Genomic DNA, 25540 nt, shown 5'->3' with positions numbered 1-25540 from the left:
ATCCTCAGCTCTGTCACCAGGCACATTCTGTCCGTGGCAGCAAGCACAGTTCACTGACAGCCAAGCCTGATACACTGACTGGAGGCCTTACCTCTCAGACTACAGGGCTTCACTCTCCAGTTCACATATACTCCTTTCCTAAAGGCTCTTCGTCATGGAGTCAAGTTCTCCATTTTATCCTCCACTCTATTCTATGTATCCTATCCTCTGTCCACACCACACTTGTGATGTTTTCTTACATACCTTTTCTTTATATTTCTGTGCCTTTGTCCATGCTATGCAGGCTGCATGTGATGGCCTTCACCACCTGGAAAATTTCTACCAATCCTTTGAAACACACTCAGGTGCCAACTTCTCTGCACAGATTTTCTTCTTCCTATGCCAAAGCTAACTCCTCCTATAGTACTTTGTTCGCAATTTTATTACGGCACTAGGGACTTTGGCAATTTCCTTTCACATGTCTGTGTGTCTCCCTTCACTGGACCACGGGCTCCTCGAAGGTTCAAAGATAGGAACTGTGTCTTAGGTATCTTGGTATTGCCAAGGCCAAAGGTAGTGTCAAATACCTTTGCTTTGCTGTCGCTATGGGGAAGAAATAGAAAACATATATATCAGGGGTCATGCCAACTACTTAAGCAAAAGATGGAGACACACCTTGGCAGCAGCACATTATGTAAATTGTGTGTCTACAGATTAAATAATTATCTTAATGATATTTAAAGAAAAATATTACCAACTAAAATAGGAAGGGAGGAAAAGGGCAGGAGAAATTCCTGTCCAACTGTAGGCCTTATTATCAGTGTGGGAATAAAATGTATTTTGGATGTGGGATTCTCAAAGCTTCCAGTGCTCACTAGAAAAGCTTCACCTGGCATGTTAGAAACGCTGTCATCAAAGAGGAATAATTTGACAGTTGAGAGAACTGGTCTCTAGTTCTGGTTTTAATGGTCATCTATTTCTCCATCTGTAAAAAAGTAAAGCATGTTCCTTCTTTCCTGATTTGCATAAGTGTGAGGACCAAATGAGTATTGCTTTGAGATAAGTTATTAAACAAATCAAAAATAGTTTATGATCCTCTCCAAAAAGCAAAGTGCTTTCAAATGTAATTTTTAAAATTAAGGATATGGTGGCTTCCTGGAAATGGAAACGCTTATCCTAAGGGACAGCAGAGATGAGGCTTTAGTCTTTTAAATTAGAAAACACTTTTCAAAATAAAGTTGAGTTCAAGGAGGTCTTCTGGTTTTCAGATGGTGGAGTGAAAATATCTCTGTTCCTTCCTTTTCTTGGAAACCATTTCAAAATAGGAAGGAAAGGGAATCTCAGAAATATAAACTCAACTGCAGAAAGTAAAAACTAGATTTCTGTAACCCTGAATTTCAATAAATGAGACAGGGCTGCCTGCTGCCCAGGACGATCAAATACAGGGTCTAGGTAAGGTGTTGTAGAGAGTAAGCCTGTGGCTGCAGACCTCAGACAAAGTCCACACAGAGTCATTCTCCAGAATAAGAAGCTCTGGCTCCTCAGTGAGGAAGCCCCACCAACACTTGTTTAGAGTAATGGAAAAGGGCATGTAGGACGGCACAGGAGCGACCCTGGACCCTAGACGCATGAGGGAGCAGGGAAGGAGGCAAAGACAAGCCATTCCAGTGGGTGCATGGCTAGAAATGAGGAAGGGTGAGGGAGAGAGTAAATTATGAGCAGCCTAAAGCCTCTCACTTTCTCTCTCTTCCTCTCATCCTCCCTCTCCCTCTCCCTCTCCCTCTCTCTTCTCTCTCTCTCTCTCTGTCATAAGGAGCACTTCTCTGACCTAAAGAGAACTCTTCCTGGTCTAGAACCTGCCCTGATCTTTTCCTTAAACAAATCTCCTGCAAATAGTTGGCCTAAGAAGAATTCAACTCATTCTAAGATGAATACTAAATAAAAGGAAACGGTGAAGAGAACCAGCACAAGATCTATACAAGAAAACTAGAAAAAAAAAGTGGGAAAAGGAATAGGACAAAGGACAGATGATAGATGAAAAACACTTATCAGAAAATATACTTCTGTGAAGCAGATGAAAACAGTGACAAGGCATAAAATTATTAACTGAAAAAATTTTATGAAACAGTTATCCCTTTAAATTAAGGACTCCAAGGAAAAATATAAGAACTCTGAGAAGATGTAGCAAGGCAATAGGAGATGAAATATAATGTGGGAGAAGTGAAAGAGAAAAATGAAGACCAAAAAATGTCCTACTGTATAGCACAGAGAGCTATATTCAATATCTTTTAATAACCTATAATGGAAAAGAATTTGAAAAAGAATATATATTTGCATATATATATCACTGAATATACTGAATCACTTTGCTGAATACCTGAAACTAACACAATATTGTAAATCAACTATACTTCCATTTAAAAAAATGAAGAGCACACTACAAAGGGCCCAAAGAAAAACAGGTATTGTTGAAAACACACTGAGGACCATGGAGAATTGAGAAAAATAAATAAAATGAAACAGAAATGGACAAAGAATTTAAAAGTATTAGAAAGAAAATGATAGATGTGGAAGACAGACCAAAAAAAGATACATGGTTTCACTTAATAAAAGACACAAATGAATGGAAGAGAATAAATATTCAAATACATAATCACAAATATATAATGTAAGAAAAATTTTCAAAAATAAGGTTTAGAGCTTCCCTAGTGGTGCAGTGGTTGAGAGTCCGCCTGCTGATGCGGGGGACACGGGTTCGTGCCCCGGTCCGGGAAGATCCCACATGCCGTGGAGCGGCTAGGCTCGTGAGCCATGGCCGCAGAGCCTGCGCATCTGGAGCCTGTGCTCCGCAATGGGAGAGGCCACAACAGTGAGAGGTCCACGTACCGCAAAAAAATAAAAATAAAAAATAAGGTTTAATTCTATAGATTAAAAGGCACATGATATCCGAAGAAAAATGATATAGTTTTGGAGACATATTAGACGTGCCGCAGTATCCCAGAGAAATAATGTATGATCCAAAAGTTTATACCCAGCCAAACTGTCACTGTGGTCAAAAAGCAAGTATGACAGATGTTTTTAAACATGCAAGAATTATGTTTCCTGAATATATATTGAAGATACTACCATAGGAAAAACTTCAGCCAATTAAGAGTTGAAGAGAGAAATTAGGGCAAAAAGGAAGACAGTATTGAATTAACCATAGAACCAAGGCAGAAGAGCCTATGAAATTATGGTAACAGAAATGACTATAACTACTATTAATCATGGCAAAATAGAAAGATATAACTAACAAAAGTTGTCAGGTAAAAGGGAAGATAAAGCAAGAGATAATATATATATATATATATATTAAGTTCCTTAGCTTACAGACAAAAGGCGGCTAAAAAAATCTTTATTTTTAAAATCTTTTAAAATTGAGATATAATTGACATACAACATTGTATTAGTTTTAGGTATACAACATAATGATTTGATATATGTATACACTGTGAAATGATTACCTGTTTGCTATGACTTAGATATTTAGATTTCTTAGCACTTTATAGTTTGTGTGTATGTATTAATAGTTTGTATTGATAAAGCAATTCTTTGTTTAACAGGAAAAGAAAGCAATGACCCAACAGAAAAATGGACAATGGGCCAAACATATCACAGATGAAGAAATACAAATGGCATTTAAACACATTTGAAGGTGCTGAACCTTATTGATAATGAGACAATACAGGTCAGAACCACACCAAGATACAATTTTTCACTTAGATTGACAAAGATCAGAGGTTTGGCAAATATGTATTAGAGAGGGTGCAAGGCATCAGACGCTCATAATTACTGGTGGAAATATAAATTAGTACAACTTTCTGTAAAGGGCAATGAGCAAATTATCAAATTTTTAAAATATACTTTCTAATTCTAGGAATTTTTCTTATCACATAGTGTATCACTTACGAGAAATAATGTATACAGCGACATTCACTGCAGCATTCTTTTTAATAGCAAAAGGCTGGAAATAACCTATAAACACACTGACTGGGAGCTGGTTATTAAATTACAGTTTGTACCTTAAAATGGCATACTAGGTAGCCATTAAAGGAATATGGCAGCCCTGTATGTACCAATATGGAATGATCTCCAGGTTATAGTAAGTGAAAAAAGCAGGCAGCAGAAAATGTATATAGAATGAATATGCCTTTATTTGTATTATATGTGTATACCTATAAATACAGGTATATGTAAATATAGGTATACCCATACCTGCTTATGCATATATGAAATCTCTCTGGAAGAATGTATAACAACCAGGTAGTCCAAGACTGGGGTGTGAGAAAGACTTACTTTATATTATATATCCTTTTTACACTTTTTGAAGTATGTATCCTGGGCATTACTACCCATTTGAAAAACTAACTTAAAAAATAAAAGTTCTGGATTTCTTTCTTTACTCGGGACAATTGTGAAGAAGTAATTTTTTAAATGCTTTTCATCATCTGAGTTAGGAGACCCCTCTACATCTAAAAGGTAAATACAAATGAATAAATGAATAAAGAAAAATATAAATTTGTGTTGACAATTTGGTCTAAGTGAGTTGGATCCACAAAGAACAGCACTGAGACCTGACCATGGGTTTCGCTGGGCTGGCCTTGCAGGCAGACTTCCATGACAGCTGAAACCATCCCCTGCAGCCGGCCACAAGCATCGAAGGTGACTGACCAAGTGGGCTCGGTAAACAACCAAGAGTAGAGTAAAATAATTCTCCTCAAACCAATCCATAAGCCCTAAGATTTAATTCTTCTGTTAATACATGGTTACTACACAATGAGGAACAGCCTTAAAACATGATTGCCCATTAGGCATGAATCATTTGTGAGTTGGTTCCATTTGTAACCGATCCTAGTCATTCGTCAAATGGGAGAAAACAAGAGAGCACCATAAGGGGATGCACAGGGTCTGAAATGACAATGGTGGCTTTCTTTCTCCAGCCACAGAATAAGGCACCCCTAGATCTTACGGACAGGTATCCTGACAGGTATCATTCTTAGGCATACGTAATTTATACAGATAATGTCAAAATGACTACAGGTCAACCACTATCACTTAAAACTCACTGACCATCCATGACCACCAGGAACACACAACACCAGGCATGAACCCAGATCGGTTTTAGCCTTCCTTCTAAAAGTCTGCAGGTGAATTTCTAAAACCTTTGGACATACACATAGAGGTGAAAACCAGAAAAGAAGTCATGCAAAAGCTGTTCAAATGTAGGGGAAAATGTTGCTTGCTTGTCTTGTTTTAGGCAGTTATCTTACCTATTTCTGAAGCTACTTTATTCTTCCTCTGAAATACTGGAGAGCAAGACGATTGGCTAAAACACGTTTCATTCAAAAGTTTAGAAGAGTATTAGAATAAACGACAGCTTTAAGGAATACTGGAGACTTAAAATCTATTTCTGTGTCATTAAGAGGAAGTACAATTCCATCTTTGGTCCTTTTTCTTGGTTCTACCATATGAGGAGAAAAGATTTCTCTGGTAATTATTTATGTCAGACACATAGCAAAGGAGCCAGCATCATTTTTTACTATAAGTTTATTCCCTGGGCAGACATGGTTGATGATTTCATACTGATATATGTGGTTGGGAGAGCTCTTTGTTAAACAATTCATTAACAAAAACAATAGTTCACATGTACTACATGGATTCCCAGTGCTAGCAATTGTGATTGTTATTTACATAATCATCTTTCATCACCCCAAACAACTCTGCACGAAAGATATTATTATCCCCATTTCACAGACGAGGAAACAAAGGCTCAAAGATGTAAAGTAATAGTCCAAGATCAAATAGCTGGGACGTGAAACAGCCGCATCCAACCCAAGTGAGCTGCCCCTAAGCCTCCGCACTCTCCATTACTCTACCCAGCTTCTGACAGGCTTCTCAGCCTTTGCACAGTCTATGCAATGCAGAAAATATTTACTGAGCTTCTTCTACATGTTAGGCACTATGCTAGCCACTGAGTAAACTATAAACATGAAGAGCAGGTAATCAATAAATACTTGATGAATAAATAAATCTATAGATACATGGCGCATGTCCACAAATGACAGCTTATAATACTTACATATTTAAAGTTACTATGTGCCAGGCACTTTGCTAGGAAAAGGCAGACTAAAAGAAGAAAAAAAGAGGCAACAATAAAGCATATGGTATAAAAAGCACAAAATAAGTTCCAATAGATCAGTAACCACAATAACTATTGTTACACAGATAATTAGCTTCTCTTGCTAAAGAACAGAGATATTCTAATTGCTTTAAAAATTAACTATATCTCCTTTATAAGAAATGCAGCTAACACAAAATGATGTTTAAATCTTTGAAAATAAAACAGTGAAAACAATACCCAAGTAGATACGAAAAACTGGTATAGAACCCTCATACTTTGCTGGTGGGAATGTAAAATGGTGCAGCCACTTTGGAAGAGTTTGTAAGTTCCTCAAAATGTTAAACAGAATTATCACAAGACTCAGTAATTCCACTCCAAGGTATCTATCCAGAAAAATGAAAACATTTGCCCACACAAAAACTTACACATGAATGTTTATAGTAGCATTACTCATTACAGCCAAAATGTAGAAACAACCCAAACGTCAATCAACTTATGAGTGGATTAACAAAATGTAGTATGGGCCATGCAATGTAATATTATTCAGCAATAAAAAGTAATGAAGGGGACTTCCCTGGTGGCACAGTGGTTAAGAATCCACCTGCCAATGCAGGGGACACGGGTTCAAGCCCTGGTCCAGGAAGATCCCACATGCCGCGGAGCAACTAAGCCCGTGTGCCACAACTACTGAGCCTGTGCTCTAGAGCCCGCGTGCCACAACTACTGAGCCCACGTGCCACAACTACTGAAGCCTGCACACCTAGAGCCTGTGCTCCGCAACAAGAGAAGCCACCACAATCAGAAGCCTGCCCACCGCAACGAAGAGTAGCTCCCGCTCGATGCAACTACAGAAAGCCCGAGCGCAGCAACGAAGACCCAACCCTGCCATTAATTAACTAATTCATTAATTAAAGGAATGAAGTACTGATAGATGCTATAGCATGGATAAACCCAAAAGAGACTATGTTAAGTGAAAGAAGCCAGTCCCAAAAGGTCACATACTGCATGATTCCACACATAGAAAATTCCAGAATAGGTAAATCCATAGAAATAAAAAGTAGATCAGTGGTTGTCAGGGCTGAGGAGAGGGGGGATAGGAAGTGACTGCTAATGGGTTTCTTTTTGGGGTGATGAAAATGTTCTGGAATTAAGATGATGGTTATAGTTGTGTGACTCTGTGAATATTCTAATAATCACTGAATTACGTACTTTAAAAGAGTGGATTTTATGGTATGTGAATTATACTCCAATAAAGCTGTTATTTTTTTTAAAAAACTGGTACAGCATGATTAATATCAGGCAAAATAGAATCCAGGGCAAAACATATTAATAGAAATTATAAATGTTCTGGAAACATAAATGCAAAGGTAATTAACTGTTCCCATGGCTTATGGACCATGAAAAGCATAAGAAACCTCTGAGAGAGGTCTTCTATAGTTGAAGGGAGTGGGGAGGGGGTGAGCAAAACTTTGCCACGTGGGAATGTCTGGGGTGTGTGGCAACCAGTCCCAGCAAGCATGGCGCTCACAGAGCCAGGTTGAGCTTTAGTTTGTAAGCTTCTAAAGAAAGGAGAGATGTTAGACACTGGTGTTTTAAATATAGCACCCTGGGGCATGTGTGGAAAATGAATTATAGGGCAATGAAGAAGCAGCAAATACGTAGACCAATTTGGGGATTCACATGAGCAAGGATGGATATTTATTTGAATTAGAGTAATGGCAATGGGACAGAGCCAAGGATGACAGCAGTTTGGATGCCTGGGATGTGGGGAGAAGAAAGAGTCCAGGACAACCCCAAGGCTCCTTGCCAAGGCAATCTAATATTAATTAAGGAAGGCAGGAGAAAATGTGTGGGTGTTGGGCGGTGGTGAATGGGTGGGGAGAAGTGAGTTTAATTTGAAGCATATGAGGTCCTTCTGGCAAATGGAAATTTAGATCTGAAATTTAGAAAAGAAGCAGGGCTGGTGACAGCGGTTTAGGAATCTACATAAGGCAGTTGGGTGTGTTTCATCCTCTAATGCTAATCGTATGAAAAACTAGAAAAGTATAACATTTTAAATTACTGAGTCACTTCTGTAATTTCTAATTAAGTCAGGGACATGGCTAATAATGGAAGTTATGTCAGGTGGCTGATACTTCTAGCTGCCTACTCAATAACCATTTCCTCTTCTTCCTTAGAGCAAAATCCCTAATTAGAGAGAGGGGTGGTAGTTGCAGTTTACCCAGCTAAAAATATTTGACTTCTCAGACTCTTTACATTTTAGAGCAACATTGTGACACCATCCTGGCCAATGAGATGTCGTCAGAAGTAGTTGGGGAGGGCATCACTTTCTATCTAAAAAGGCAAAACTTCCCTAATAGAAGGACCCTCGCTCTTTAGCTATTTACACATTTCCTTTCTTCCTGCCTAAAGATGTAAGCCTAGAGATACAGCAGCCATCTTGTGACCATGAGGCAACTAGATTTAGGATGATGTCCTACATGGTGAAGAAGGTGAAGCAGGGAAAGGCTGATTCTCTGATAGTACTGTTTGAGCTCCTGCATCGCCCCTGGACTGCCTTTCTTGGGAGTCTAGCTCCACAAGACACTCTCGTATCTGTTTAGGCCAGATTCTGATGTGTGCATTGTTTTTGTTTTGTTTTGGCAGCTGAATGCAATCCTAACTGATATAAATCATACTTGGGCTAATGTATATGTAATGAGACTAAAAAGACATGACCATTATTTCAAGTACTAAAAAACAAGTTTAAAAATCAAATATCATTTATTCTTAATACCAAGAAGTACTGAAAGTATTAAAGGGCTTAAAAGGTAGTACAGAGCACTGGATATTTCTTTTTCCAAACAGTGTGATAAAATCTGCAGCTAAAGGGAGATTATGGGACTACCAGTATTAAGAAAATTCATGAACACATCTATTAATGAGTTTATGTGTATGATGACACCCTTTGGACTTTTTCTGGATAAAGTCAACTGATCTGGCTCATGTATATAGCTTCAGCCAGAACAAATGTTCTTAAAGATGGGATTGTTCACCTGACTCTCACAAGAATTATAATCTTTGGAAGAATCTTTCTACTCTCCCAGGCACTCAGTCAGCGTAGCTAAGGAAATAGAACATCCCCAAACCACAGTGTTCTGGCCCTTCACAGAAGAGCTTTTATTGGGCTGTGCTCTGAGAGTATGTCTCTGGAACTGCAGTCAATGACGTTCTAAGAAACACTTATTATTAACTTCTACCACAAAACTTCCATTGTCTTCATGGCAGGGACCATGTTGAAGACTTAGATCTCTATGGCAACAATGACTGCTTTGAAGAACCGCCAGGAGAAAGCCATCCCAAGTTTCAGGACCAGGAAAAGCTGTGTAACTGATCTCATTTTATCTCATGGTCACTGTGGATTGAGTAACTATTTGTGTTTTCCTCTTTGTTTTGGTTACTGGGAAGCTCTGACAAATTTTTAATCCCATCTCCCGAAACTACACCAAACCTTATAGTAAACTCATCTCTAGAAATTACCTGCACCTTATAACATAGTCTTGTTCACTAAATTACCTTTGATTTTATCTTGCTTCCTTATCTGTGTGTTCTCTTTACCCCAGTTTCATTATTAATTTTATGTTGTTTATGCCTCAAATGCTTTATGGAACCAGAAACACTTAAGGCAAACAATTTTTAAAAGCATCAGATGATAATAATTTTAAAAAGAGCTAATTTATTGAACATTACTATGAACCAAGCACTGTCCTAGGCACTGGACCTATTTTAAGTTATTTACCCTAAATATGAGATAAGTAGTATTATTACTATTCCCACTTTACAGATGAGAAAACTGAGGCACAGAAAGGTGAAGTAATTTGTCCAAGGTCATACAACAAATAAATGATGAAGGAAAGATTCCAACCCAGGTGTTTCAAATGACAACCGTTTTACAAAAGAAGAAATAATAATATTTAATTTCTAAAAGAAGCAGAGGCCTTCTGATCTTACAGGCTGAGCTTAGCATCCTTCAGCTTTAAAGGAGATATCTATTACACATCTTGTCCATACAATCATGCCCGATGACCCATATTAACAGAGGGGAATGAGACAGTAAAAGTCAAAAGGACAGTTAATCCAAACTGACTTTTGACCTTTAAATATGAAGGTATTCATTCATTCACTCACTCATTCATTCACTACTCATCACATGCCACCTATGATGCAGCTGCTGGGAAGAGAGATGAAACAGATATAGTACCTGTCCTCCAGGAGTTCAGGTGCAATAAGGGAGAGTCAGACAGGTAAAGGGCACGTTGGGCTTATGAGTTGGCTGATAGCAGACCAGGGCAGGGTGTGGCATGATCATTCTGAGAACAGTTTAGCCCTTGGCCTCTCTGTCCATCTGATAATGGGAGTAAGAAAAATCAGCTCCCTTATAGGGCTGTTGGGTTGATTTCATATGTAGAAAGCTCTTAGCCTAGTCAGGCACAAGTATTCAGTATGAGGTAGCCTTTGGCTCTTAAGGCACAGTGGATGGCAGCCTGGGCACCTTGCTCTGACACACACCCGCACACACATGGGCCCAAGTCCTCACAAGCTCCCTACTGCCTCCTCTTAGATACTCCCAGGAGCTGACAGGCTTATAGTCCATAGACAGGCCTGCCACTTCCTTTCTGGATGCCACCATCTCAAATTCAGTGTCTCACTGGAATACATCGCCCACACAGGGTGAATATTCCTTCAAGATGCACTTGAAAATCTTTCACAGAGCCTGGCCCACATAATGCCCACCTGGCATTTTTGCCACATTTGCTCCGCTTCACTCTATCTCTTTGGCACTTCAGCACGGCAGTTCACCACACGATTCCCCTGCTGCAAAACGGGTCGGGTTCCTGCTTGGGCAGGCCTAAGGAAATACCCAACTAGAAGGGCAAAGGGGAAGTTTCAAGTGCACTATTGGCTGAAGTCAGTGAGAAAACTTATGTGCTGCACCTGCTCCGCATCAGCTGGGAACCGTCCCTCTCTTCGGTTGTGTGCGGTGGCTAAATAAGAAGTAATTAATCATTTTCTCACCAACCCTAACTCATATTTAATAGTTCCCTCTTGAAGTCTGTTTTGTCATGCTCTCAGCAGAGTCAGTCAAACATTATGATTCCTTTCTAAATATTCCAGCAGCCAGATGGCAGGAACACTAACTGTGACATGGCAAAACTCGCCTAAAGATAACTTTGTGATGCATAATCACGCTTAATGGTACTCAGCTGAGCAGATCCAGCCAGCTACCTCTTTACCTGCCCCACTTAATCCAGCTTCTTCAAACCCAAACCTTCTAATTCTAAGAACGAGACAAACATTCAACTCTGCAATGTGATATTAGCTGGTAAAACAAACACGATTCTACTCCTCCGGCTTCTGAATTTTAGGCAGAAGGATAAAATCACTAGAAGAACACACTTCAGGACACATTTCTCAAGATTTCTCTCTAGATAAAATATTCCTGTACCCTAAAGTTTCAAATGTTTCTGCACCAAATGTAAGTATATTTACAACACGTTTGCTGGAAAACAAATTTCTGTCCTTCTGCTGAGTTATTTTTGTAGGTTTTTTTTAAACATAAGCATTGATAAACATATTTATAAATTCTAGAACGTAGGGAAGTTGACTGTTTTTCCCTAGTGAAAATCCTACATGTTCTCTAGAGTAAATTACATTTTGGTTTCTCAGATCTTTTCTAGGTTATATTATTTATTTTGTGTGTGTATTTAAGTGACTGCAAAATCACAACCTGTACTGTATGATTTCTGAACAATAAATCTCCTAAAAACAGTGTTTCCAGGCTGGGCCAGCTGGCTTTCTCCTGTTCCTAAAACTGTATGTTCTTAAACACACACACACACACACACACACACACACACACACACACACACTTCCTCCATCCCTTCCACTGCTGGCTACCTTTAGTCTGTGACACAATCTCACACTCACAGCTATATGAAAACAACAGAGGCTCCTGGAAAGGAACTAAAAGGGGGCACGGCAGGAAGCCAGTCTTCAAGTCTCTGTCACCCTGATGGCTCTGCCCTGATTCAGGTGGCTGAAAATTGCTTGTTTATGGTTGCACGTATAGAATTTGACATCTGTGTACCCAGGTTCTTAACCCTGCTCCCCTGAGTAAGGCATTTAACCTCTGTGACCTTTTATTTTCTTGTCTGTAAAAAAAAGGCACAATAACAATACTGCCCTTAAGGAAATGTGAATCATGTGAGGTGATTCGTGTAAAGGCATTTGGTAAGGCCCTCTGCAGTGTGTATTTCATTTCCCGTTATTGCTAAACTTTCTTTGCTCCCTGTTCTTATTTATTTATTTATTTTTCTGATTTGGCTTCTGTGGTTTTTAAATGTATCTCTAAAATCCCTTGGCTGGAAAACTGCAGTAATCTGTGTGCTACTATAATGAGTGGATTTTTAGCATTAAATTTTTATTTACTTTTTTACTGAGGGAAAGCATTAGTGCACAAATCTCAAGGGAATAACCTCACAAATATCTATATATGTACACCTGTGTTACCACTACTTAGGTCGAGGTAGGGAGCATTTCCGGCACCTGTGAAGCCTCCTTTTCTGTCCAAGTCATTACCAGGCCCAAAGGCAACCCAACCCCTCTTCTAAGCTTCGTCCCCATTAATAGCTTTGCCTAAAATTAAAAAAAAAAAATTTTGTTTTTCAGGGGAGGCTGGAGTCCCTGCGATAACTACTACTGCTGACCAGAAGACATGTACTTCTCTTCTCTCTAAAGAGATAAAGATTCTGTAAAGGAGGAGAGAGGCACGAACTTTCTGAATCACACAGGTTATGCAGAACAAAGCCCTCATTTTGCAGCCAAGGACACCCCCAGGCTCGGAGAAGCGAAGTGATAGCCCACCTTCTTGCTGCAGAGTAACTTTCCTTCCAAACAGCCCGTCACAAAACAGCGCGAGCGTCAGGGATGTTGTCAGCTCGTCCCAGCGCGCCGGAACAGCTCTGCCGGCCTCTCCCGGGAGAGAACTTCTTTCTAGGGAGCAGCGCGCACTGGGTCCCCACGCCGCCCCCGCTCCCGTCGCAGGCACACCCACGCGGCTAGCAAGCCACGCTCAGAAGGCGCTGTTCCTGCGAGCCAGTGCCCGCCTGCCCACGGGGACAGGGCTAGGCTCCCTGTCCTCCAAGCCCCACCCGGAGATTCGGAGCGCCCTCTTCCCCAGCCCTGCTCCCGCATCCCCGCTCCACCTCCGCCTCCGGTGCGTACTGAGGAAGGCGGGGAATAGGCTCTGCCACTTTCTCCCTTATTCCTCCAAAGGAGACTTTAAAACCCATGCATGGCCAGAATTAAATCGCTGGAGCACAGACTACTGACCTCTGGGGCCTTGGAGATGAGCACTGGGAAGGGAGTCCCGAGACCTGCGCTCTGGCCCCAGTTCAGTCACCACGAGCTGTGTGACCTTGTGTAAGTCACTTTACATCTCCGAGATTGGCTTCCTCATCGAGGGCTTCTGTATCCCCCAAGCCACCTTCAGTTCTACAATTTCCTAGCTGCTCTTTACTTCGCTCCCGCTCATCCCGCGACAGCCCCCTCCCCAGCGAGACCCCAGCCTTTTGTTCTGGGGGTGAAGAGGGGAAGGGAGGAACGGAGAGCTTGGCGAAGACCAGGCCCGGGCGGCCTTGTCGCCAGGGGCCGCTCTCCGGATAGTCGGGTCGGTGGAAGTCACCAGACAACCCCGCGGTGACCTCGTTCCCTCCGCGGTCCCGTTACGGCCGGGCCCCGGAGACGCCGGGCAGCGGGCGGCAGGCTCCTGAGGAGCGCAGCGCGTCGCCCCGGGCTGGGAGCGCCCGGACACCCGCATGCGCGCACGCAGCACTCCTGCACCCGCCGGCGTTTCACTCAGCTCCGGGACGGCCCGAGCGCCCGCAGCTGCGGCTCGTCCCTCCTCCCTCCGGCACCGACCCGGGCACGCGCGCGGAGCCGCTACCTGCCGCTGGTCGTGCCGAGGACAGGACAGGATTCGTCTCTGGCCGACGTCCCCGCCGCCGCCGCCGCCGCCTCTAGGCTCCGGGCTCCGTCCCGCAGCGTCCGTGCTCCAGGCGGCGCCGCTGGGGCCAAGCTGCGTTGGGTGCTGCGCTCGGTGAGCGCCGCTCACTCCCCGGCCGCCAGCTCTGGGGCTGCCGGGACGCGGAGGCGGGGCCGTCGCCCCCACCTGCTCCTCAGGCTCCTGCCGGGGAGCCGCAGCCGGCCCGCGAGCAGGGACGCGGCCCGGGCGGGCGGGGTCGCTCTGGAACCCGGGAGGCGGGTCCTAGCCTCCGGGCGCGCCTCTGTCTGACGGAGGCCCGAGTCTAATCTGAGGAGAGAGTCTAAGCTTGCGGCCCAAGACTGGAGTTCCCCACATAGGAGGGGCTGTGACGCGAGCAACACCCGGCCCAGCACCGCCAGGCTGGGGACACTCCACTCCTTCATCAATTTATTCCAAAATATTCTGAGCCCCTCCTATGCTCCAGGCAGCGTCATAAGCGGGACAAAAGAGAGAACGAGATCGTCTCGTGCCCTTGCGGAATTCACGGTCTAAAAAGGGAAACAACGAATGGACAGCTACACCGCAGAACCAAGAGGGAGCGGTCATAGAGGGGGCCCTGATCCAGACTTGGGGAAGTCAGGGAAGGCTTCTGGAGGAGGTGGTGGCTAAAAGAACTGAAGGATGTGCATGAATTATCCGGTTGGAGTGACCTGGGGAGATAGATTGTCCCAGGTGGAGCCGAAGGGGAGAGGGAGCCGACTGCCGGAAAACTGAAGGGTCTAAGGAGCCGAAAGAACTTGGTATGTCCAGTAAATCCTTGCCACACTTCACGTTCAGACCCCTGGAAAGATGCAGAAAGATTGTGTCTGAGGCTGGATGTATTCCACTAGGCGCATGATTGGTTGGTGAGGATTTCGAATCTCCCACGTGCTGCGCATTCCCGCTAATGGAGGAGCTAAGAGGATACTCGTGGACCGTTCACTGCAATTTACCCGAGCATCTGTGAGCCAGGCCCTCTGCAGGACCCTTAGCATGTGCTGTGGAAGGAGGCTGTGTCTCTGTGCAAAAGGAGCTACAAGTCTACAGTGGGGGAGAGACCTGTACTCAGCGCTTGGATGAGGTGCATGGCAACACAGGTGAGAGAGCAGTTAATGCTGGTAGGGAGGGGGATCTCACACATGGATAGCAAACTGTCTCCAGGTTCAGGTTCTGTAGCAGCTGCTGTCAAAGTATGTTGCCCAAGCAGACCTTAGCTGGTTTCTTAATTACTAGTGTTTACAGGCTGACAATGTGTAGGCTTATATTTACAGCAAGGATAAATAATTCACTCCTGATGCTGTTCCTTCCTGTGTTGTCAAGAACGTGGGCTTCTGTTTGACTTAGGTGAAGAAGGTGTAGTCAGTGGAAGCCAATGAGGTACTTGCTTCCCACCTGTTTGTCCTGTGCAACTCATGCCTTTCCTCCTGTGTTGTCAAGAGCATGGGCTTCTGTTTGACTTAGGTGAAGAAGGTGTAGTCAGTGGAAGCCAATGAGGTACTTGCTTCCCACCTGTTTGTCCTATGCAACTCACGCCGTTCCTCCTTTAGAACCAAAATAAATGGGCATGGGCATGAAATGTGAAAAACTGTGCTCAACCTAAAATTCATAAACCGTTTTGCACAGGTGATCACTAAAAGAAAAACATTTGAAACATTACCAGACAGTTTCCTTCTTGGGATCCCTAATGTGTATTCTCATTAAATACAAAACTACTAGTATTCTAATACAAAAGGAAGGAAAGGTAAAAGAGCAGAGAAGACATTTGCATGAGCCCAGAGTTCCCACCAGGTCTTCTGCTGAATGGCCCAAGCAGGAGTTAGTCGAATGGAGAGGCTGTTATCTTAAGAGATAGTTGTGAGCTGGCGTGGATCAAATAATTTGTGCAAAAAGGCTACTGGTTGGAAAGGATAGAGAAATGGTGAGTGAGGAAAATATTTGGAAAGTGGGGACATTTGTGCTGAAAGCTTCAGGTGCCCAATGTCTCATATCCATGTGACGTAACTGTGCCATTGATGCCTTGTTTTTATGGACATTAGAGAAGGATCCATTCCCCCTGGCTGCACCAGGATGTACATAACTACAGGACAGCACTAGCTATTCCAGGTGGATGATACAGGCATACCTTGGAGATATTGTGGGTTCAGTTCCAGAACACAGCAATAAAGCAAATATTGCACTAAAGTGAGTCACATGAATTTTTTGGTTTCCAGTACATATGTTTACACTATACTGTACTCTATTAAGTGTGCAATAGCATTATATCTAAAAAAATGTACACACCTTACTTAAAAAAAAAAACTTTATTGCAAAAAAAATGACTGACCATCATCTGATAAAGCAAGGTTACCACAAACCTTCAATTTAAAAAAAAAAAAAGCAAGATCTTCGAAGTGCAGTAAAACGAGATATGCCTGTATTTGTTTAGTCACAGGTGCTGTAAGTCACCTTCCCAATAGCCAAACCCTTTTCCCTTTCCTCCCTATTAACAGAACTGAGGATTATGATTGGTCCAAGACTACCATGACAGTCCCATTCCTGATTTCTCAGTCTTTCTTGCGGCTAAGGAAGTCATTGACCCGGTTCTGGCCAATGAGTTGAAAGAGGGAGTTGGCTGGGGGGCTCCTGAGACCTCCTTTGCAGGCTCTGACTTTCCATTTTTCATGTTCTTTGTGCCTTGAACACAAATGAGATGGCTAGTGATGCTGCAACCAGATTACAACCAAGAGACAATGAACATGAGACCAAAAAGCCAATATAATCAGGGTGGCAGAGTGGAAAATAGAGCAAGTGTGTATGGTACTTCTGGGCATTCAGATGAAATCCAGCAACAGCCCACCTCTGAACTTTTTATGTGAACTTTTAAGATAGCCCTCGCTAGTTTAAGCCACTGAGACTGAGTTTTCTATTCCTTGTGGCCAAATGTATTTCTACTGTGGCCAAATGTATTGATACTGTGGCCTGGTAAAGGGCAAACATCTCTTCTCCCCCTGCTCACCAAATGCCTGCAATAGCTCACCTTTCACACTTTCTCCTTGTAAACTTATATTTATATCTGCCATGACTTATTAGCTCTTCAGGAGAACAGCACTGTAGAAATCTTAAATGTTTTATACAGGTATCAGCATCCATTCTTCAAGAATTTGTAGAGCAGCTATTAGATGGTGATAATGTACTGGGGGTGCTAAAATGGATTCACAGCCATGCCTCCAGGGAGCTGACAGCTTAGCAGAGGACACGGCTTGTAAATAGAGTATTACAGTTCCCTGGAGAGAGGGATAATACAGGAGAAGAAATGATGAACACTGCCTGATGGCAGGGAGAAGGGAGACAGTAATGCCTGAGCTGGGCTTTCGTGGATGAACTGGAGTTTCCCATCAGAAACTGGGGAAGGAAAGCCATTTCAGGGAAGAGAAAATCTGAAAGAGGTTGGTGGACCAGGAGCCTCAAACTCCACATGTCTGAAATTGAACTCACGGTCTTTGTACTGAACCTGACCCATTCTTGGTGTTGCCCATCTCCCCAGCCATCCAACCCAACCACCCAACAAACCCTCAGCTCCCTTTCCCTCATAGCACCTCCCCTCGGTGGATTTTGCCTCTTGGCCCCATCTGGTTCTACCCTTCTGCACCAGTGCCACCTGCCACCAGAGCCTGTCACCTCTCTCCAGCACTTCCACAGTTGCCTCTTAGCTGGTCATTCTGCAACGTGCTGCTTCTCTCTTCCAAACCAGTACTCACAGTGTGGCCAGAGATGGTCTTGAAACTCCAAGCTGATCTTAACTCCCATTATCTGTAATTTCATTCTTTTTGCTTTGCTCTGATGATAATAACCAAAGTCCTGAGCTTTGTCTGAAGGCACTCACAGTCTACAGCATGACTTACTCAGCCTTTTCCCTCTCCCTTGATCTCTTTACTCCAGTCGTGTTGGCCTGCTTTCAGATCCTTGAACAGGTAATACCCTTTATTGTCACTCGCCCTTTGCACATGCTTTTCCCTCTTTGAAGAGAACATCCCCAAAATGAACTCCTCCTCATTGTTCAGATCTCAACTTAACTCAGCCATCACTTACCTGGAATTCGACAATGTCACCTTCCACTATAAGAGCTCATCATCCCATGTAACTTTCTATTGCAGCATTCATTACAGTTGTAATGATGCCATTATTGGTTTGATGATTTGATTAATGTCTGTCCCCCAGACTAGACCATGGTATCCATGACTTCAGGAACTGTCTCTGTCTCTATTGTATCCTTATCTCACAGAACACAGACTACTACATAGTAGGCACTCAACACATGTTTGTTGAGTTATGAAAGAAATGAACAAATGAGGCTTGGAGTCTTGACCTAAGTATTTGAGAGTCTATATATTTTTTAACTTTTAATATCAACCTTATTGAAAAGTAATTTACATATGAAAAAATGTACTCATGTTAAATGCCAACAAATATGTTCTCTGATGTAACCTCTACCCTTATCAAATATTTCAAACAACCCAAAAAGGTCCCTTGTGCCCCTTTGCAACCAGTCCCTACTCCCAGTCCCAGGCGACCACAGAACTATTAGCTTTGTCTTTTCTAGAGCTTTGTATATACATGATATACTCTTTTGTGTCTGGCTTTTTTGTTCAGCATAATGTATTTGAGCTTCATCTATGTGTTTTGTGTGATTTATTCCTGTTTATTGCTGGTTAGTATTTCACTGTATTTCACAATGCCAGTATTTGTTTATCCATTCACCTGTTGGTGGACATTTGGGTTGATTCCAGTTTTAGGATGTTACAGTTAAAGCTGCTTTGAATATTTGTGTATAAGTCTTTTTGTAGATAAATGTTTTTATTTCTTTTAGGTAAATACTTAGGGATATAGTTTTAAGAATCATTAGCATTTAAAGATAAAACCTTGGAATCACAATGACAAACGACTTCACACCCACTAGGGTGCCATAATTTTTAAAAAAGGAAAACAACAAGATGTGGAGAAGTTGGAACCCTCATACATTGATGGTGGGAATGTAAAATGGTGCCGCTGCTGCGGAAAACAGTTTGATGTTTCTTCAAAGAGTTAAACATAGAATTACCATGAGACCAAGAAATTCAAATCCTAGGCATATACCGAAAAAAATGGAACACAAGAGTTCGAATAAAACTTGGACCTGAAAGTTCATAGCAGCACTATTCACAATAGCCAAAAGGTGTAAACACTCAGATGTCCATCAACAGATGAATGGGTAAAAAAATGTGATATATCCATATAACGGAGTATTATTTGACAATAAAAAGGAATGAAATACTGGTACATACTACAGCATGGACGAGCCTTGAAAACATTAGGCTAAGTGAAAGAAGCAGACACAAAAGGCTGCATATTGTTTAATTCCATTTATATGAACTACCCAGAATAGGCAAATCCATGGAGACAGGAAGCAGATTAGCGGTTTCCAGGGGCTGAGGAGAGGGGAGAATGGAGCATAGGTGCTTAATGTGACCGGGGTTTCCAACTAGGGGGTAAAAATGTTCTGGAACCAAATAGTTGTCATGATTGCACAACATTGTGCATGTACTTAATAATGCCATTGAATGGTGTACTTTAACATGGTTAAAAGAGTAAATTTTATGCTATGTATACTTTACCACAATAATGATGATGATGATGATGGTAATAATAATAATAATAAAAGTTACAACCGGACTTCCCTGGTGGCGCAGTGGTTAAGAATCCGCCTGCCAATGCAGGGGACACAGGTTCGAGCCCTGGTCTGGGAAGGTCCCACATGCCACGGAGCAACTAAACTCCTGCGCTGCAACTACTGAGCCTGCGCTCTAGAGCCTGCAAACCACAACTGCTGAAGCCTGTGTGCCTAGAGCCCGTACTCTACAACAAGAGAAGCCACCACAATGAGAAGCCCGTGCACCGCAACTAGAGAAAGCCCCATGTGCAGCAACGAAGACCCAACACAGCCAAAAATAAATAAATTTTAAAAAATAGGTACAACCTTAGAGGGGTGTGAGGGTCTTGGGCAGTGGTTCCCACCCTCTGTAAAGACTGCTGCATCACCCCATGCACCACAAGCCCATAGCTGGCTGAGGGTGGGGCTACCTGTCAGGTAGAATTTAGCCATGAGTCTTCCGTGCAAGTGTCTGCCTAGGGAGGAGGCTCCACCTTGCTGAGAGTAAGAGTTAAGAAGCATGGCATTCTATCGCTTAACATCAGGCTGGGGCTGATTCCTGCAGGTTCCTGGGATGGCTGAGAAACGACTTCATGAGCACAGCACGAAAAAGAGAGCAGGCAGTTCTATTTAAACAGCAACACTGTGCCAAAGAGTGCCCAAAGGAATAGTTCACTACCTGTGGATGCCGTTTAATCCCATCGTGCTGCCTCCCAAAATTATACTGTTCTTCCAAAATGTGCTGCGAACACCCAGAGGTTGCAGTCTACCTTTCTTGCTTCCAGAGTAAGAATAGAGGAAGGTCGAGGCCCATACAGAACACAGGATTTTACTGAACAGGCAGAGAAAGAGGATCCAACTGATGAAGGAAGAGGGAGAGAAGGGAAAAAGAGAGAGGAAAGAGCCTGGAGAGAAGGGGGTACAGAAACCAAGGAGAGAGAAGACGTGGCCGACAGCATCATGCTGCATGGAATTCCCATTCAAGGGCCAAGAAATATGACAATAGGAGGTCATCGGTTACTCTAGCAATTGCAAGTTCAGTGCAGTAGAACAAGCAGAAGCCTGATCTTAGTGGGTTGAAGTATAAGAAGTTGCTGAGGGAGTATTGACCATACTTTGAGTGTGCATTATTTTTTCAGAAACTTCAACCAAGAAGAGGGGAGAGAGGATTAAATCTAGAAGAGAAGAAAGGATCAAGGGAGAGTAGAGACTCTATCATATTGTAGGTTAAGAGAAAAGACCCAATAGAGAAATGATTTCAAGATTTAGGAAAGCGAGGGAGTTGGAAATATAGCGAGGTATTTTCTGAAGTACCTTTTTAGCCTCATTCTTTGAGAAACTGAGAAGGGATTTGCTGAACAATATTTCACAAAGTTTTCAAAACCTTTAATCCTTCTAAGTACATAACATAAAATAGTATAAAAAAACCTTGATCTTGGAGACAAAAGATGTGGATTCAAGCTATTATCAACTAGCTGTGTGATGTTCACTATTTCAATAGCTTGTTAGAGCTTCAAAATCTTAATTCTTTCATCTGCAAAAAGGGGGCATTGATTTCTGCCATGCCTCAGAGTCATTATCAGAATACCAAGAGGGGAATTCCATGAAATTCATAAAATTGAAAGCACTTTGTTTTACTATTAGGGCCACAGAAATGTAAAGAACTTTACCTGTATTACTGTACCATATTTTTTTTTTTTTTTTTTTTTTTTGCGGTACGCGGGCCTCTCACTGTTGTGGCCTCTCCCGCTGCGGAGCACAGGCTCCGGACGCGCAGGCTCAGCGGTCATGGCTCACGGGCCCAGCCGCTCCGCGGCATGTGGGATCTTCCTGGACCGGGGCACGAACCCATGTCCCCTGCATCGGCAGGCGGACTCTCAACCACTGCGCCACCAGGGAAGCCCTACTGTACCATATTTTAAATTAATCTGCACTGACTGGAAACACCAACTAAAAGAAAATTATTATTTATTTTATTTCATTTTTAGGTCTTATTATTAGTTATGTATTTTATACATATTAATGTATATCTATCAATCCCAGTCTTCCAATTCATCCCACCACCACTGCCCTGCCCCGCTTTCCTGCCTTGGTGTCCATATGTTTGTTATCCACATCGGTGTCTCTATTTCTGCCTTACAAACTGGTTCATCTGTACCATTTTTCTAGATTCTACATATATGCGTTAATACACGATATTTGTTTTTCTCTTTCTGACTTACCTCACTCTGTATGACTGTCTCTAGGTCCATCCACATCTCTACAAATGACCCAATTTCATTTCTTTTTATGGCTGAGTAATATTCCATTGTATACATGTATGACATTGTCTTTATCCATTCGTCTGTTGATGAGCATTTAGGTTGCTTCCATGACCTGGCTATTGTAAATAGTGCTGCAATGAACATTAGGATGCATGTGTCTTTTTTTTTTTTTTTTTTTTTATTATTTTATTTATTTATTTATTTTGGCTGTGTTGGGTCTTCGTTGCTGCGCTCGGGCTTTTCTCTAGTTGCAAGCGGGGGCTACTCTTTGTTGTGGTGCACGGGCTTCTCATTGTGGTGGCTTCTCTTGTTGCGGAGCATGGGCTCTGGGCGTGTGGGCTTCAGTAGTTGTGGCACATGGGCTCAGTAGTTGTGGCGCACGGGCTTCGTTGCTCTGCGGCATGTGGTATCTTCCCGGACCAGGGCTTGAACCCGTGTCCCCTGCATTGGCAGGCGGATTCTCAACCACTGCGCCACCAGGGAAGCCCCGCATGTGTCTTTCTGAATTATGGTTTTCTCTGGGTATATGCCCAGTAGCGGGATTGCTGAGTCATAAAGTAATTCTATTTTTAGTTTTTTAAGGAACCTCCATACTGTTCTCCATACTGGCTGTATCAATTTACATTCCCACCAACAGTGAAACAGCGTTCCCTTTTCCCACACCCTCTCCAGCATCTATTGTTTGTAGACTTTTTGATGATGGCCATTCTGACTGGTGTGAGGTAATACATCATTGCAGTTTTGATTTGCATTTCTCTAATAATTAGTGATGTTGAGCAGCTTTTCATGTGCTTCTTGGCCATATGTATGTCTTCTTTGCAGAAATGTCTACTTAGGTCTTCTGCCCGTTTTTTGATTGGGTTGTTTGTTTTTTTTAATATTGAGCTGTATGAGCTGTTTATATATTTTGGAAATTAATCCTTTGTCCATTGATTCATTTGTAAATATTCTCTCCCATTCTGAGGGTTGTCTTTTCATCTTGTTTATAGTTTCCTTTGCTGTGCAAAAGCTTTTAAGTTTCATTAGGTCCCATTTGTTTGTTTTTGCTTTTATTTCCATTACTCTAGGAGGTAGGTCAAAAAAGATCTTGCAGTGATTTATGTCAAAGAGTGTTCTTCCTATGTTTTCCTCTAAGAGTTTTATAGTGTCCGGAATTACACTTAGGTCTTTAATCCATTGTGAGTTTATTTTTGTGTATGGTGTTAGGGAGTTTTCTAATTTCATTCCTTTACATGTAGCTGTCCAGTTTTCCCAGCACCACTTGTTGAAGAGACTGTCTTTTCTCCATTGTATATCCTTGCCTCCTTTGTTACAGATTAGTTGACCATGGGCGCGTGGGTTTATCTCTGGGCTTTCTATCCTGTTCCGTTGATCTATATTTCTATTTTTGTGCCTGTACAATATTGTCTTGATTCCTGTAGCTTTGTAGTATAGTCTGAAGTCATGGAGTATGATTCCTCCAGCTCCATTTTTTACCAAGACTGATTTGGCTATTTGGAGTCTTTTGTGTCTCCATACAAATTTTAAGATTTTTTTGTTCTAGTTCTATAAAAAATGCCATTGGTAATTTGATAGGGATTGCACTGAATCTGTAGGTTGCTTTGGGTAGTATAGTCATTTTCACATTATTGATTCTTCCAATCCAAGAACATGGTATATCTCTCCAACTGTTTGTGTCAGCTTTGATTTCTTTCATCAGGGTCTTATAGTTTTCTGCATACAGGTCTTTTACCTCCTTAAGTCGGTTTATTCCTAGGTATTTTATTCTTTTTGTTGCAGTGGTGAATGGGATTGTTTCCTTAATTTCTCTTTCTGATCTTCTGTTGTTAGTGTATAAGAACGCAAGAGATTTCTGTGCATTAATTTTGTATCCTGCTACTTTACCAAATTCATTGATTAGCTCTAGTAGTTTTCTGGTGGCATCTTTAGGATTCTCTATGTATAGTATCATGTCATCTGCAAACAGTGACAGTTTTACTTCTTCTTTTCCAATTTGTATTCCTTTTATTTCTTTTCCTTCTCTGACTGCCATGGCTAGGACTTCCAAAACTATGTTGAATAATAGTGGCAAGAGTGGACATCCTTGTCTTGTTCCTGATCTTAGAGGAAATACTTTCAGTTTTTCACCATTGAGAATGATGTTTGCAGTGCGTTCGTCGTATATGGTCTTTATTATGTTGAGGTAGGTTCCCTCTATGCCCACTTTCTGGAGATTTTTTATAATAAATGGGTGTTGAATTTTGTCAAAAGCTTTTTCTGCATCTATTGAGATGATCATGTGGTTTTTATTCTTCAATTTGTTAATATGGTGTATCACATTGATTGATTTGCCTATATTAACGAATCCTTGCATCCCTGGGATAAATCCCACTTGATCATGGTGATCCTTTTAATGTGTTGTTGGAATCTGTTTGCTAGTATTTTGTTGAGGATTTTTGCATCTATATTCATCAGTGATATTGGTCTGTAATTTTCTTTTTTTGTAGTGTCTTTGTCTGGTTTTGGTATCAGGGTGATGATGGCCTTGCAGAATGAGTTCGGGAGTGTTCCTTCCTCTGAAATTTTTTGGAAGAGTTTGAGAAGGATGGGTGTTAGCTCTTCTCTAAATATTTGATGGAATTCACCTGTGAAGCCATCTGGTCCTGGACTTTTGTTTGTTGGAAGATTTTTAGTCACAGTTTCAATTTCATTACTTGTGATTGGTCTTTTCATATTTTCTATTTCTTCCTGGTTCAGTGTTGGAAGGTTATACCTTTGTAAGAATTTGACCATTTCTTCCAGGTTGTCCATTTTATTGGCATAGAGTTGCTTGTAGTAGTCTCTTAGGATGCTTTGTATTTCTGCAGTGTCCATTGTAACTTCTTTTTCATTTCTAATTTTATTGATTTGAGTCCTCTCCCTGTTGTTCTTGATGAGTCTAGCTATAGGTTTATCAATTTTGTTTATCTTCTCAAAAAACTAGCTTTTAGTTTTATTGATCTTTGCTATTGTTTTCTTTGTTTCTATTTCATTTATTTCTGCTCTGATCTTTATGATTTCTTTCCTTCTACTAACTTTGGGTTTTGTTTGTTCTTCTTTCTCTAGTTTCTTTATGTGTAAGGTTAGATTGTTTATTTGACATTTTTCTTGTTTCTTGAGGTAGGATTGTATTGCTATAAACTTCCCTCTTAGAACTGCTTTTGCTGCATCCCATAGGTTTTGGATTGTTGTGTTTTCATTGTTATTTGTCTATAGGTATTTTCTGATTTCTTCAGTGATCTCTTGGTTATTTAATAATGTATGGTATAGCTTCCATATGTTTGGGTTTTTTGTATTTTTTCCCCTGTAATTTATTTCTAATCTCATAGTTTTGTGGTCAGAAAAGATGCTTGATATGATTTCAATTTTCTTAAACTTACCGAGGCTTGATT

General features: G+C 41.8%; 1 protein-coding gene across 1 annotated transcript in view; it reads right to left on the bottom strand.

Annotated features, from left to right (window-relative positions):
* WIPF3 (WAS/WASL interacting protein family member 3) overlaps window positions 1-14368 on the bottom strand; it is a 90799-nt gene extending 76431 nt beyond the window's left edge. Inside the window, exon 1 of the mRNA XM_060020660.1 lies at window positions 14124-14368. The gene's annotated coding sequence lies outside the window, so the exon portion shown is untranslated. The remainder of the gene's footprint in view (window positions 1-14123) is intronic.
* Between the last annotated feature and the right edge of the window lie 11172 nt (window positions 14369-25540).

The sequence above is a fragment of the Delphinus delphis genome, chromosome 9 (assembly GCF_949987515.2).
Source record: "Delphinus delphis chromosome 9, mDelDel1.2, whole genome shotgun sequence".
In the NCBI taxonomy this organism is placed as follows: Eukaryota; Metazoa; Chordata; class Mammalia; order Artiodactyla; family Delphinidae; genus Delphinus; species Delphinus delphis.
This window is presented reverse-complemented; position numbering and strand designations above follow the sequence as displayed.